The 17,067-nt window shown below is 38.5% G+C and overlaps 1 long non-coding RNA gene across 1 annotated transcript in view; it reads left to right on the forward strand.

The window, feature by feature from the left end:
- The first annotated feature begins 9,013 nt into the window (after positions 1–9,013).
- The window catches only part of LOC121484869, a 53,195-nt gene continuing 45,141 nt past the window's right edge, over positions 9,014–17,067 (forward strand). The window contains exons 1-3 of the long non-coding RNA XR_005986132.1: positions 9,014–9,375; positions 9,940–10,092; positions 15,201–15,299. This is a non-coding gene — a long non-coding RNA (uncharacterized LOC121484869). The remainder of the gene's footprint in view (positions 9,376–9,939; positions 10,093–15,200; positions 15,300–17,067) is intronic.

Consider the following 17,067-nt stretch of genomic DNA (forward strand, 5'->3'; position numbering starts at 1 on the left):
GGACCTCTACTAACCGGTCCAGTGCTGCCACCCACTATCTTCTGAGAGAATATGGGATCAATACCCTGGATGGGGAGTGGCACTGGGGTTACTGCCTAAAGAATAGCAATCCAAAGGAAAACAAGAGAAATATTTATGTGACTTTATTGCTCATGTCTCAGACACTAAGTAAACATTTAGGGCATACTCTATGCAAAGATTTGTAACAGGTATTCTGAAAAATACTGAAATAACCAATAATAATTTCTACTCCCTTCAGAAAAACTAAAAGCACACAAATAAATAACATTCTTTATGCTTTTCTGACACCTTAAAATTCCCTTCCACTAATTTTTGTACTATATACTTCTTAAGAATGATGTTCTTCAGAATTCTCTTCAATCCCTCTTCTTTTCTCCATTTATAGTGTTTTATGTATGTATTCCTATCCATTCTTCTGGTTTCAGTCATGACCTGTTTCTTTCTTTCTTTCTTTATTATGACCTGTTTGTCCATCTTCATATTTCTAGACTGGGCTTTTCTTAAGTGATAGGTTCATGTGTTTACTCTCTTACTGGAATTCTTCACTAGAATGTTTCAAGATCCCTTCAAATAAGTGTAAGTGTTATGAATCTAGAAGGTCACTTTGGGCTGCAGTTGTCTGGGAAATTCTCATGGCAGAGCTAGACCTGGGCAAGACTTTCAACGTTATTTGTGGGCAACAGTATGAAAAAAATCAAGAGAATAAGTGGTGATTAAGCCATAAGAATGAATGAGACTACATCTATTACCATGTCTTCGAATGAAGAGTTTTTCTGCTGTCACCATATCTGCAAGGTCCAAGTGCAGTCATAATCAAAATAAAAAAGGGAAAGAAAATTTGCCTGGTGTTGATTTTTCTTTCTGTATCTGCTTTTTTCTCCTTCCACTTGGAGGATTTGGAGATTGAAGACCAGGTACATGATGAAGGACCCAACCACATTGTACTCACAATAGAAATACATATTTTTTTTCTCAAACATTTGTGGATTTCTTCACCCTTGAAAACCAAAAAGGGCAATCCTGAAGGCCCATTGAGAGTTGGCTCTTGAATACCAGGCATTTTCTTTATTCCTTCTGCATCCACTTGAGTGTGAGGATCTGGCCCTGCCTTTGTCCCAGCCAAGGAGCTGAATGCAGGCTCTGAGGCTCCCAGCGATGCCCTGCAATTGTGTGAAAGGACTGCCTTCTTTCCATTCCTTCCCTTGCAGTGGCACTTCCAGCTTAAGTAACTCTTAGCACAAACTGGACTTTGTACAATCCCATCAGGCAAGCTCTTTTGACGTTTACTTCAAAATAAAAAGCTGTTTTTCTTCTTTTTATCTTATGCAGTGTTGCTGTTGGGAAGGAATGCAGAGAGACTTTTCTGTTCCCTGAGTAATCATAGCAGGCAATTTTCTTATACAGAATTGTAGATAATTAAGAGCATGATTTTGCTTTTTTATACAACTAGATACACCATAAAAATCTTAGCTGCGTGGAACTTTTTCATGAGAAAGAAATATCCTTTTTACTGTGATAGCCTCAGGGGTGAAAGAAGTTATACTGTGACAGCTTATACAAAAAGCACTACAGTTGAGAAAATTCAATCAAAAACAATAGGCTTCATTGAAGAGTTCTACTGTCCTCGGTTTTTTTTTTTTTCTCCCACATTGACAGTGACAAGATTTTTGTAAATTTTACTTAGTTCTTTGCACCCTTTGAATAGAAAATCGTCCATTTGCAAGGCAGATACATTTCTTTAAAGATTGTCAACCACTGGCATGAAAGAGATCTTTATAATCACACCTATTGAAATTAATTGGACAGTATTGTGTATCACGACTTGTTTGCCATAATACTGACTTTGTTCTTAATTGAAGTGCTATTTGGTGAGTCTCTCTAATGAAGGGCTATGTGTTTTTGTTGTTATTGTTGTGGTTGTTTATTCCAAAAGTCACAAAAAATTTAGCCCAGATGGATGAATGAATAAGCATTTGAAGAAAAAGAGGAACTTTCCCAATTTCACTAATTTATAAGCTAGTACTTGTATAGGAAAATAGTGAGAAAATGTTGTTTTTAAAGACAGAAAAGACAATAATGCACTTAGTACCCTTGGCTTAAATTTTGGTAATCATTTGGCTTTTAGAAATGTATCCTATAGGGATACATACAGTTCCTTCTCCAGTGGAACTCAATAGAATGAGAAGCATGCACAGACTAGAGACTTAGCATGACCTGTTTCAAACTTCAGGATGCAGATATGAATATAATATAGTGACCTCCACCCCACCCTCAAACAATCACTTATTCCTCTATACTTCTTTTTAAAAACAATAATAATATCTCTCCTTAAGAACAACCCCTCCACCCCCGCCAACACAGTTATCCATGAACCCTAGGAACTCAGTCCAAAGTGGGTGAGGGTTTGTCCTGATTCCAATACCAAAGAGGAAAAGGACTGTGCCTGATTATTCCTTCTGCTATTGCTTCCCCTCACCCTCCCAGGCCTAATTAATTAAGGACTCAGTGCACACAGCCTGATGGACCAGGCTTGTGAACTCTTGCTGAGTATTCTTGCTGATATATACGATACTCAGGTCTTAGAGATTTCCCTGTATTATGTGCCAAGGCACATCACCATGTTCCTGAAAGCATGCAAATGAGGGAAAGAGTGTTCCAGGTATATAGAAGCACGTATGGAAAGACCTAAAAACAGGAGATGTATGGCTGTTTAGAAAGAGAAAAATACTGTAAAACTATGTAAGTTTTTTAATAGCAAGTAACTCTGGACTACAAGATTATGAGTTATTTTGTTTTTCTTAATACTGTTTTTAACCTTCATAGTTTTCTGCAACGAAACCACATTACCTTGTTATTTGAAAATATTTAGATACTCACAAGAATGTAAAATCAGCGACATTTGGAAAAAGTTGTATGTTGGAGTAATATTATTTTAAAAAATGATATGTCACAGTATTCAAGCTGATTAATAGAATAGAAGGGAGAAAATAAATTCTGGCAGGGGGAGGGAGGTGGTGGTACCTAAAATAGTGGTTTAAAAATCCAGGTTTCGGGTTTGGTCTGAGTGCTGGCAGATGCTGTGGGGAGGGTGATGGAGATATAAGAAATAATTTAGGGCTAAATTCAAGATGGGAGGTTTTCCAGTCTGTTTTCCCTATTGCATAGGGACTACCCATACCAGATACCTGAGAATTATTCTTAGTCCTTCACTTTCTTTCCTCTTCCAAGATTTTCTGTCTTTGGTTTTCTGCAATTTGAACATGATGTGCTCAAGTATATATGTATGTATGTGTGCGTGTATATATACATATATAGTATTCATCCTGCTTGGTGTTCTCTGAGCTTCTTGGATTTATGGTGTCTATCATTCATTTTGGAAATTTCTCATTATTATTATATTCATTCTTATTATTTTTCTTGTTGCATTCTGGTTATATATATACGTTGTATCATTTGAAATTGTCACACTGCTCTTTGATGTTCTTTTATGGGTTTTTTTTTTTTCATTCCTTTTCGTTTTGCATTTCAGTTTGGGAAGTTTCTATTGACTTGTCTTTAAGCTCACTCATTCTTTCTTCAACCATATCCAGGTATATCAATGGGTCCATAAAAGGCATTCTTCATTTCTGTTACAATGTTTCTGATTTTCATAAGTTCCTTTTGATTTCTTTCTCAGAGTTTCCATTTCTCTTCCTATATTATTAAGCTGTTCTTATGTGCCCTTTACTTTTTCTATTAGAGTTTTTTTCACATATTAACTATAGTTATTTTAAATTCCCAGTCTGTTAATTCCTAATTTTATCCCATACCTGGGTCTGATACTGATGCTTGCTTTGTTTTTTCAGACTATTATTTTCTTTTCTTTTCTTTTCCTTTCCTTTCCATCTTTTCTTTTCTTTTCAGATGACTTATAATTTTTTTGACATCTATAGTGTATTGGATAGCAAGAGTTGAAGTAAATTGTCTCTTAGCTTGAGGTTTTTATCTGCTAGCAGTTGGGTTGGGCTGTATTTAATATTTGTGGTAGCTGTAGAAGCCAGAGGCTTTAAATTCCTTTAGAGTCCGTGATTTTTGTCTCATTGACTTTTGGCTTTCCTAAGAACTCCACAGATAGAATCTGTATCATGCAGCTCTTTAACCCATAATCCACTCCTATTACACTGGAGCCTTGTAGTGTAATGGTGAGATGCAGAGAGGGAAAGAATTTTTGAATCTAATGAATATATCTTAGTCTTTGAGTAGGCATGAGTTTCTGGGCTATGACCTTCAGAAATGTTTTTTCACCTTCTTCCTCTCATTATATTATATAGGAAAGCTAGAAAAGGCAGGGGTTGGGGGAAATGTCCTTTGGATGGTTGGATATGGTTCTGGTAAAGTCTTTTCCTCTGGAAGTAGGACTTTGTTATAGAGAACACTGTGGAGCTCTGCACCTGTTTCAAATGGCCCCTGCCAGAGCCATAGGGGGATTTTATTAGCTTTTCACAAAAAGAAACTGGTGGAATTTCTGGAAGTAGAACCCATGAAAATATGGGTGGTCCCCCTAAGACTGTGCCCCTAAGGAGTTTCTCTCTCTCATGCTAGCCCACACTCCGTTTCCAGCATTTTATTAAAATTATCATATAAGCGTTCCTAGCAGTTTATGGTTCCAGAGGCTTCCACCCTAGGAAAATGTATCTTAGCTGTGATTTTCTGGATTTTTCTATCTTGCCAGCCTTGGGAATGGAAGTTTGCTTTTCAACTTCAGTTCTGTGATGGGTCCAAGAAAATTCATTGGTTTTCAGTTTGTTCAGTTTTTTTCTTGTTATAAGGACAGATGGAATATATTCCAAATTCTAAACACATTGTAGCTGAAAGCAGAGATCTCCTTTTCTTTATCCTTTACAATCAATAAATAAAAGATTCCTGGTTTTATCTTCTATCTCTTAGATCTGACCTTCCTTTATATCCCCACTGCTATTGCTGTCCTTCAGGCTTCTTTGTCTTAAACCTATATTATTTCAGAAACTTTGTAAATGGTCCATGTGCTCTTAAATCCTCTCAGATTATGGTGAACATACATTCCAGTTTTCCTTTTTTTAAAGCATTCAACTAAGTCTCAATTTTAATAAGATCCTCTACATACACATTTGCTACTAAAAATTGAAATAGCACATCAAAAAATTACAATTCAATTTCTGAAAACCAGAAAAATCTACCCTATGCACACCCTCCCCTAATTATACTCTAACCAAACCACCCCAAGTTTTCTGTCTATTCCTTCTGCACAAGTTACTTGGCTTCCAATTTTTTGATGTTAGGCTTTATCTTAATGACTTTAGGCTTCTCAAACACCTAGGCAAAACTCAAAACCTAGTAGTGCTTCCTTAGATCAAATTGAAAAGTGGACATATACTGACGTCATTCAAATGCAAACTACAGGAACTGAAGTCATTCAAATGCAAACTACAGGATTCCTCACAAACTACTAATATCAAACTAAAATAGATATAAGACAGTTTATATCATAGATTATCAAAATATTACAATTTGTCCTAACATAGAACAGCTTTCCTGAGCTGCTGTATAATGATCCTAGAATTACTAATAAGAGGAAATAGTACAAATTTATGTTTACATTGGCTCTGTGTCCAGTTCCAGTTATGCCTATTTTCTAAGTGGGAATGATCGTAGTGCTCCTTTTTCAGTATTCCAGTTGGCCAGTAATTATGTGGTCACCCTACCTTGAATCAGTCTTGCCTTGGATCCATTTCTGTCGTCAAATGATCTTTTTAAGATTTGATTATGATTACGTCCCTCTCCTGTATAAAACTCTTTAAGTTTTTTCCCCCTCAATCAATAAGGTAAAATCTCAGTGCCTTATTATATAAGGGCATCCAAGGTCCTCTGTGAGTTGACTGCTACCATTTTGAGCTAGTTTTTAATCATGTTTTTCTCAACCCCTTAAATCTGAAGATCTAACAATGTAGAGCTACTTGGTATTTACTGAACAAGCATGTTATTTTCAACATTACTACCTTTGCTATGAAACCATCTAAGACCCTTCCTCCTCATTGCCAGCCCTTCTCACCTGCCTCCTCCAAATTCAGTTCTTATAAATCATCATTAATTAATTATCAATTATTCAAAGTTACATATTATTTTAACCATTGTTTTGCAGGATATACATACATACATACATACATACATACATACATATACAAACACTATTACAAACACTAGATTATGAACTCTTCAAGAGCAAAAAATAGGTCCATATCATTTCAATTCTCAGTGTCTAACGTAATAGGTACTCAGTAATGTAGGTGGTACTCAATGGTTACTCTGTTGAGTTGGCTTAGGAGACAGGAGAACAATAAGAATACCTTGTTAGGGTACAATCAAGTTAATTTCATGAATTTATGCAGAGTTAGGGTCTCTTAGACCTATGATTTCTCTCAGGAGAAATTATAAGGCTGACTTTCTATAAATTTGAGATTATATTAGTGATGATTAGTGATGGAAAGATTAGCGATGGAAAGAATAGGGCAATTTGATAATTTAGAAGAAACCACAAAGATAAATGGGAATAGTAGTAATAAAAATTACCCTTTACCTTTTGTCCCAGTTGCAATTTATAATTCTGGAATTCCTTGGAGTTTCATGCTGGCTTCTGATGCACACCTCTTATTCTCTTCCTATTTTTAGCCCACTTTTGTAGTCTCTGCCCCCACTCTCCACATACAACCACTTCCTGGCCATCCTCTTGGGCCTAGAGTTGTACACACTAGCAGTATGGTAGGCACTTTTGGAGTATGGCCAGAGGAAGTGGTCTCTGCAGGGAACATGAAGTTCTGTTGTCCCTGGGACCTGAGTGTGCTCTGGGAGGGAAGGCACAAGTATATCACTTGGCCCCAGAGATATCTCAACCCACTGAAAGGACAGATGAAAGAAAGTTCAATGGGGTCCTCTAATATTTAGTGCGTAAGTTGGGGCTCCTTTGCTAATGTCTAAGTGTGTCAGTGAAGTGAACATTACATAGAAAATGGTACAGGATAGCATTGTGTTATTATTAAATAAGCACATTTTAAAAATGTATTTATTTATTTGAGAGAGAGATTGTGTGTGTGAGCACAGGGTGGGAGAGGCAGAGGGAAAAGGAGAGAGAGTCTTAAGCAGACTCTGCACTGAATGTGGAGGCCAATGTGGGGCTCTATCTAATGACCCTGAGATCATGACCTAAGCTGACACCAAGAGTTGGACACTTAACTTCTGCACCACCTAGGCACCCTTATAAGCAGATTTTTAATAAAACTAGAGCTGAGAAAATGTTTTGAGGAAGTATAAAGTCTGCACGTAGTAGAATGGAGCCCCGTAGGACAAAATGGAAAGATAGACAAAAGCTATGCATGAAAGCAAATGTAAATTAGGGATGAATATTAGCTCATTATCTCATTTCCTCCATCTCTGCCTTTCTTGGCTCTCAATAACCAGGCGTATTAGTTTTCTTACCTTAGGAACAAACTTATTCTCCTTTCTTAAATAGGTTTTTTCCTTGTTGCCCACAATAGGCTTTGGACTAAGAAATTTCTAGACTCAAGTCCTTCTCCTTCATTAGTGATTTCTGTAGTCCTCAGTAATTTGGGTGGCAAGATCTCATTTCTCATAAACCTGAGAAGATTAAGATGGATTACCAGATTAGTTTGAAGAGAATGAGGGAGTTGGTGGTTAGAAGTGCAAAAACAGGAAATATCCAAGTACAAATAGATAGATTCAAAATTTCCCATGAAATCTTTGGGCTATGGTATATAAAGCCTGCTTTTGTCAAGAATCTCTCAGTTCTAGAGACTTTACTGACTCAATATATTGTAAGTCTGGAGAAACTTATTTCAGCCACACCTGGTTTCTCAAATAATGTATCAGTCATCTGTTTTCTTCTACCTATCACAGGCAGAGTTTTCCAGAAACAGACACTGAGATGCAGCTCAAAGTGGGAGCTGTTTATTAGGGATCAAAACCTGTGAAAGGAAAGGGAGAGGGAGAAGAAAAACTATGAGGCAGGCCCTATAAAAATGCAGCCAACCTAATGAGGAGCTCTGTATTAAATAATGACAATGGCATCTTTCCCAAGGTTCGTCAAAATGGCCAGGCTTGATACCTGACCTTGTTCAATCATTAATGTGGGCTTACCCAGGATGGGCATGACTTCAGATGAGTCATCTTTTCGTAGCTGAGGCAGACTCTGAAGAAGCTGACAGCTGGAAGCCATCTGCTGACCACACTCCTTGCAGCTAGGCAATCAGTGGCAAAAGAGACTTAAGAAAGACCTAAGTGGCACATCACCATGTCTACTTCACTATCGTTGACTCTGCTTTCAACGATAGCAGAGTGTGTGTTGGGTCCCTTCTGAAGCACTTTCAAAATTAGGGCAAAAATATTCACCCAACACATCAGACTTATGTTTCACCAGTTTGGCAACTTTATTTTATTTATTTATATTTTTTAAAGTAGGATTCACACCCAGCATGGAGCCCAGTGCAGGACTTGAATTCATGACCCTGAGATCATGACCTGAGCTGAAAGCAAGAGTTGGATGCTTAACCAACTGAGCCACCCAAGTGTCCCAAATTTGGCAATTTAAAAGAAAGAATATCTTATAAAAGTTCTAGTTAATGTCCTGAGATTGAATATTATCAGTTTGGCTTGGCGTCATGAGTTCACTTCTACAGCCAGGGTGCAAAAGTAGCCCCACCTAAAGTACATGGACTTAGAGCAAGAGTGGAGAGGTTCCCCAAAAATACATCATGGTACTGTTACCAAATAAAGGGTGTAAGGGAGTGGGGAACAGAAGTCTCCTACCCTGCTGTAGGCACTGTTCTTATGCATTATGAAACCCTTTCTAGAATGGTCTGGAGGTCCCCAAGGAATTGTGTAACTGGATTTAATGTAGTAGAGGAACTCAAAGTATGCTGTCAACATTCAGAGATTCTCATTATTTTGAAGATATGAACTTGACTTTGCCATAAAGAAGCAAATCCAGAATGTGCACAGCTTATTTAAAATCCTTCTCTCCTTTTCTAGCAATTCTACTAATTTCCTGATGCACCATTTTATTTGTGACAGAGCGGAGAATAACTGTGGTACTCCACAACATACTGAATGGGAAAGTAGCATAAGAACACGGAAACAAAGAGCCTTTTCATGCTACAAGGGAGAGTATTCCCGTTGGCACAGAGAACCTTCACTGCTGGGACTGCTAAACTGCAAATCTGTGAAAAGAAAGATTTCTATGTTCAGAAATACTGGATACATTTAAAATAGTGTCATTTTAGTGTGTATGCGTGCCTGTGTGTGTAGACACACAATTTGCTGATGTATGTAAGTATGTATTTCTTTATTTTAAGATTCTATTTATTTATTTGACAGAGAGAGAGAGAGAGAGAGGGCACAAGCAGGGGGAGCAGCAGAGGGAGAGGGAGAAGCAGGGGGCCCAATGCGGGGCTCCATCAGGATCATGACCTGAGCCGAAGCCAGATGCTTAACCTGCTGTGCTACCCAGGCCCCTCTGGCTTATGTATTTATATGCATGTATGAATCTTTTATTTAAAATATCTTTCACTGGGCTTACAAAATTTGCTCTTCTTCGGAGTGCTGAGTCTGTCTGTCTGAAATATAATAAACCAGGGTTTATGGGTTTATCCTCAGGGAGCACTCATCAATCAGCAGTACTACTCACTAAATATTGGAAACTTTTTCTACCACTTGGTAAATGGTCTAATGGTAAGCGTGATAAGCTCTATAAATAATTAATGAATTCTAGTATGTGTGGTTTTTCCTCAGAAACCATACACCACTATGATTGCTACATATTTTGTTTGTTTGTGTGGGCACTGGAGCATAGCATGGGGAGACCTGCTGAGGCAATTCTGTTATTTGTTTCAGGTTTTTCAGGAATTTCTTTCGGGTTCAAATGTCCTTGGCTGGAAGGAGACCCACACAGACACGTTTGGGAGAAATCTGATAATGGCTGAAGAGTTTGGGACAAACCTGAGGCACACGTGGGGCTTAATGTTCCCGTTATGAGTGTTTGTTCAGGTATGATTGGGAAACTTTGCGTTAGTGGAAAACTTTCCCCTGGGAAGTACTGACCATCCCTGAACAATGTGAGAAAGTTTATGAGGAGAACATCTTCCTGGGATCCCTTTTTAAAGACCCAAAGAATGTGTCAGCAAGAGGTGGCAGTGAGGGCCTCCTCCCCACTGTGTGTGGCCAGTTCTCCCAAAGAAGAAACCTCCTCTTACCCCGCACCCCTCTCACTCCACCCAGTTGCTTCTGCAGCTCTTCTAAGCACGGTTACTTGCTCAGCCTGGCAGCAGTTGCCATTCGCTTCTATTTTCCTCTGTTTCCCTTCCTGCTTTTGTCCTGCTTGTTAACTGCGCTTCAACCAGGTGTCTCCCCACCAGCACCCTTTGTTTCCTGACTGGACTTTGAAAGGAGGCCACCCTCTTGTCCTGCTTCGGTGGAACAAAACAGACAAAATATGCAGATTCTTAACTCAAGCAAGTAGAATTAACCAGTAACTAACCCCCTCATCCCTTCTTCCTGCATCCCCCTCATTTTAATAGGATTTATTATTATTGAGGTCTGGTAAGGCCAACAGATTAAGATACAGTTGCCATTGAAAAGACAGTCTATTATATGCAGATTCCAAGGGAGGGAATACATGTCATGCCATTGGGGGCCACACAGGGAAGCACCAAGGTTAGGAGGCAGAGGGAAGGAGAAGAACTATGGGTAAAAGCCTTTATCATGGTTTCCACAAGAAGGAACAGGCAAGGCAGGGAAAGCAGGATTGGCTACTTTGAATAATTTCAGTGGACTTTGGAGCATAGGAGCTGTCCTTAGCTCTCTCACGTCTGGCCCTGTGGTGAGTAGGCTGGTGTGTACAGTTGCCCAGAGTGAGACCCTGATGAGGGAGGTGATAGTGGGTGTAGCCTCTGAATTGGTTGGTTTGTATTTGAAAAGCACGCCTCTGGGAGGAGGACTCCTCTTGAGGGGTAGGGGAGCACAGAAAGACAAGACAAGGGAACTCAGCCCCATTGTCATGTTGTCTGGGACAAGGGGTGTCTGGCATGTGAACTTAGGGCAGTTGTTAAACCGTCAAGTTTGCAGAAGCTACAAACGTGATTAATACACCCTTCTCTTTTAACCTCATCCTCTTCCCCTCTCACTTCAGCTTGCATACTTAGGTCAAGGGGGTCATGACAAAGGGCCAGTGCCTTTTGCTATCAGATGGTGGTTGAAGAGAGATAGATAGAGTTGAAATTGGTTGGGGAAACAAGAAGAATCTCCACAGGTGCCTCATCACATCCCCAGCCACCTAATGACCTTCACTTTAGTGAAGAAGTCTTCGGAATAATTTAATATGTAAAATCTCAGCTAAGAAAGAAGCGTCATTTAACTAGTGATAGATCTATCAATCAAAGATTACATTAAAGATTTTATTAGCATTAGAATGACTTGATGTATGATTTTTACTCTAATTTGAATACTTAGTAAGCAAGATATATAAGGTTTAGAAAATAGAGAATAAAATTAATATATTTTATATTCTTGTCAATATTACCAATACAGTATTGATTTACATATTAAAACTAAACTCTTTGTATATTTTATATTATAAATATATTCATATATCAGGTATCACAAATTTTATCTACATTTAAATGACTATATACCTATTACACATGGAATTCTTGTCACCTTCAACTTTGTAAATCATGATTCTCTTTCAAAGCCTATTTAAAGAAGACCTACACATGGCCAACACGCACATGAGAAAATGCTCCGCATCACTTGCCATCAGGGAAATACAAATCAAAACCACAGTGAGATACCAACTTTACACCAGTGAGAATGGCAAAAATTAACAAGACAGGAAACAACAAATGTTAGAGGATGTGGAGAAAGGGGAACCCTCTTGCACTGTTGGTGGGAATGCAAACTGGTGCAGCCACCCTGGAAAACAGTGTGGAGATCCCTCAAGAGGTTAAAAACAGAGCTACCCTATGACCCAGCAATTGTACTATTGGGTACTTACCCCAAAGATACTGATGTAGTGAAACGCCAGGACACCTGCACCCCAATGTTCACAGCAGCAATGTCCACAATAGTCAAACTGTGGAAGGAGCTGAGATGTCCTTTGACAGATGAATGGATATTCATATAATGGAATATTACTCAGCCATCAGAAAGGACAAATCCCCACAATTTGCTTTGATGTGGTTGGAACTGGAGGGTATTATGCTGAATGAAATAAGTCAGTCGAAGAAGGACAATCATCATATGGTTTCACTCATACCTGGAATATAAGAAATAGTGAAAGGGACTATAGGGGAAAGGAGGGGAACTGAATGGGAAAAATTAGAGAGGAAGACAAACCATGAGAGACTCCTAACTCTGGAAAACAAACAAGGGGTTGCAGAAGGGGAAGTGGCTGGGGGGATGGAGTAACTGGGTGATGGACATTAAGGAGGGCACTTGATGGGATGAGCACTGGATGTTATACTATACGTTGGCAAATTAAACTTTAAAAAATGTGAAAAACAAAAAACCACCTTTTGCACCAAAGACATCTCAAAAGGGACACCTGGGTGGCTCAGTGGTTGAGCTTCTGCCTTCAATTCAGGGTGTGATCCCAGAGTCCTGAGATCGAGTCCTGCATCGGGCTCCCTGTGGGGAGCCTGCTTCTCCCTCTACCAATGTCTCTGCCTCTCTCTCTGTGTCTCTCATGAACAAATAAAAAATCTTTTTAAAAATAGCCTATTTGTTTGTTTGTTTGTTTTTTTTTTAAATAGCCTATTTGAAGTACCATCTCCTTCTTACAGATTTGATCAGAATCATATGTCTTCTGCTGGTCATTGCTTTTTCTCTATTGTTGCCTTCCCAAGTTTTAATGGTGACAAGATTGTGAGTCATTGTCTCCCTCTCAGTCCCTAAAACAACTGTACTTTTCTAGGGTTGAGTACATATCAGAATCCCCAGAAAGAGTCTCCTGTGAAGTATATATTCCTAATCCAGTCCCTCACTCAACTGTACACACAAAAACATATCTGTCTAGGAGATATTTAAACATAAAGCAGTATTTTTAAAAGTGTATCAAAATCACTTGGGGCCAATACTGACTTAAAGCAGAAAAAACTAGGGACTCCCTGTCCCTATGTTTCCTTCCAAACTGGGGAAGTTAGTATTAAGCAACATCCCTCAGAGACTGACCTTGGTCGGTCATAGGGCTCTAGCATTGATCACATTTACACATATAACCCGGATCATGGAAGCCACTGGACTTCCACAATGTTCTCCAGGTCAACATTGTTCCTGAATATTCCTGAAAGCAAAGGTCCCATGGCTGGGTTTTTATCTTACGGTTCATCATCCTTCTCCCTTCCCATGCCCCACTCCCCCACATTCTGCATGCTTAGTCACTGGACATCCATCTTGACCTATGTTTCAATTTCTGCAGTGGTATTTAGACCCACTAAAGAGTCTTAGCAAGTATGGAAGTTCAGTGTTGGTACATAATGGATTTCCTAGATGGTAACGACAAGCCTGTCTCTACCGCCAAATGTTTCCTTCTGCTGTTATGGGCTGAGTATGCCCCCCACCAACCTGCAATTCAGCACTGATGCATGAGTTTACTCTTAATTCCTGGCCGTTCTGTGAAATTAAATCTTGCTTTGAGTAGTTGGCCATGTCTAAATAAAGAATGATTTTATGTCTAGATTATGTAGCTGGGATATATTAGGCATCCCATCTACGTTTGCTCTCCCCTCGCATACTTGATGCTAAGCACATTGGCTCCTTTTGTAGCTATTCAGATTGAGGGCATTACTCTTCCCATTATATTTGGAAGAACTATACCTCCTTCCATCTACAACTCATTTCCCCTCAAAGCTGTGAATTCTCCCTGTTTCTTGCTTCTCAGAACTCTCACATGTGATTGTTTGATAAATGTCTACCCTCTACACTCAACTGTAATTTCTAGAGGTCGGTGTTCTTGTCCTATTTATCAATCCCATGGCATCCCTAACGCCTGGCAGAGTGCCTGGCACACAGTAAGTGCTCAATAAATATCTGTGGAATAAATGAATAAAAGTACTAAGGCCCTTGAAAGTATGGGACTGTGTAATGTAAACTGCATCTTAGAATCTACTATTATGTTACTCAGACTGTGCAATATGTTTAAATGATGAATGAAGATGTTCTTGGAGAAATCTATAACTTAGTGTTAGGCAAGAATCCATAGGTTTCAGGAGATTTATGTTTAATTTCAGAGAAAAGCATTGTGCATGAAGGTTTACACCTACATATAAGAGGACATAGCCCTAAATAAAAGTTAAGACCAGCTCTCACTATAGAGAGTATTCCCAAGCTCATTTTGATAGTCAATACTCATTTTTTAAATGCAGAGTCTGTTTAATAACTTCCTCCTTTTAATACTGGCAGCAAAACAGAACCAGATTGACCAACGGACTTAACACAGTTTCTAACCATTGCACAGGCCAACAGAAAGCTCATTCTGGGTGCATTTTTGGGTTAGTCCACATCTCCCTCATTTATTGTGGAATGCAACTGGTATTTCCTGCTTCCACAAAGAAACTGAAACCCCAATTGATACATCAAGGACTCAAAAGGACAGAGTTGTTTTCTCTCTCTTCATCCGTAAAACAAGGAACCCTCCCCTCTCCCCACCAAAAAATCCCAAGCAAGACCAGTGGGACTAACAGCCTCAGCCCCAATTCTGTTTGTTCTATAACAATTTGTTCTATAACGTACTGTCCAGTAGAAATTTAATGCCAGCCATAAATGCGAGCCACATAAGTAATTTTAAATTTTCTAGTAGTCACATTAAAAAAAAAAAAAGAAGAGTAAGGCATGAAAATACTTTTAGTTGTGTATTTTATTTAACTTAAAATACCAAAACCATACATTTCAATATATAATTAAGGTGAAAATTATTAACGAGGTAGTTTATATTCCTTTTTGGTACTAAGTCCTTGCAATCTGATGTGCACTTTACACTTAGTATATGTCTCAGCTCAGACCAGCCACCTTTTAAGAGCTTAAAGCTTCATGCGGTTGATGGTTATACATTGAGCAGTATAGTTTCTAGAATGTGTTTTGTGCTACTGTTTCTCTTGCAGTGAGAAAATAAGGTCCCCATTCATCTTCACTGCAGCCACTGGCGCTCTTGTGAGAAAAGACAACCTGCTGCAACCTCTGAGAAGTTCTGAGTAGACTCAGTAAGATCCGTCCAAATGTTTCAGTTGTCTCTGGGCCCCTCTTTTCCTTTTGGTGTTAAGCACGGTGGAGGGTGATCAAGCCAAAGCTGCCCCTCAGTGCCACGGCCCATTTTAGATGCACTCTTATCTGTCTTTTCTGTTTTTCCTACTCTGGATAACTCAGAAGATCAAGTACAGTATTTCGAGGCCAAGCACCTCTAGATGTTAATACCTCACATGATATTTTAAATGAGGGTTTTAAGGCAGATGTGGGCCAGTGCATTTGGGGAGAATCAGTGAACCAACCTATCCTGTCAGGAGAATTGCATGTTTTCTTACATTGTAAGATCTCGAATCATGAAGATTACAGGGTGAATTCTGATCATTTCCAGCTCATCTTTATCAGAGTGGCGGACGATAAACCTGAACATAAGATGACTTTCTTGATTTTCAAACTGCGTTTCTTACATCTTATTCTTCTGCAGAGCTTGCTGGGGGGTGGGGGGTAAGGCAAGGCGTGAGCATGGATCAAGGGTGGCAGGCAGCACAGCTCCAGGCTCTGTCTCTGTCTTCAGCCACAGCAGCTCTGTTTGTTTTTCTTTTAATGCTTCTGGGCAAGATCGAGTATGGCTAAGTGGTTTCTGTGCCAAATTTTTAGAAAACCACCCACCTAAGGGAATTGTCTCTGTTTTGATTCAGTCTGAATCTTTTTCTGTGCTCCCCATATTGCATTTTTATCCTGCCGTCTGTGCTGGGATGTCCACTTTTTCCTCGGGGCCTTTATTACTAAGCACTTAGTCTTTTCTTGTGCGATTGCTCAAAGAAAAGCCTTTAAGTACCACATCTTTTAAGCTCACTTTTATTATTTTTATTGTTTTCTGTTGCTTAAAGTAATTCATGCTTATTGTGGGAAAATGAAAAAGAAAACTAGATAGAATAAAGGAGAAAATAAAAATCCATAATTGCATCACACAGAGATAAATGGTGTTAACATTTTAATATATTTCCTTCTGAATTCTAATGCATTTATTTTTAAACTAAATTTGAATCATATTTTATACTATTTTATTACTTTCCTCAATTACCATCATATTGTAATCTATTTTATTAAAGCATAATTATTCTTAGCTTTTTAGTTCTTAATCCTGTGTACATCTCATAATTAACTTAACCATTCCTCTATTGTTGGAAATGTTGACCACTTCTGTTTTTCCTTTATTAAAAATGATGCTTCAACTATCATTCCTGTACGAAAATGGTGTGTCGATGCACATTGCCACACACAATATTTAACCACTTCTCTAAATTTATTTTCTAGGAATGGAATTGCTAAGTAAATGAATTTTCTAATACTTATCCTCTATATTGCCCAAACACTGCCCTCTAGTACCAAAATACAGCCCCAGCATATATGAGTGATGACCTGACCTTACCCTTCCTGACTTTGAGTTCAAACGCTTCAAGAGTCTTTCAATTTGACTGTTTTTTTAAAATATAATTTTGTTTTTATTTATTTTCACTGATAGCTTGTCCAAGATATTTGTATTTCACTGTCTGGAGAGAGATTTTCTTAGGTATTTTTTTCTTCTTAGGTATTCATAATTTTAATAATTAATTATTTTAAAAAGAATCTTTTATATATTAAGTCTATCAAACCTTGGTCCATTCTACTTATTATAAATACAAATGCCCATTGCCTTTACCTTTTAATTTTGTTAATATTTTTTCTTTGACAGCATAGGTTTGGTCATAAGCACTCCTTGATCTCTACTTACTCTGTCACTGTAAG

This window comes from Vulpes lagopus, chromosome 2 (genome assembly GCF_018345385.1).
Source record: "Vulpes lagopus strain Blue_001 chromosome 2, ASM1834538v1, whole genome shotgun sequence".
In the NCBI taxonomy this organism is placed as follows: domain Eukaryota; kingdom Metazoa; phylum Chordata; class Mammalia; order Carnivora; family Canidae; genus Vulpes; species Vulpes lagopus.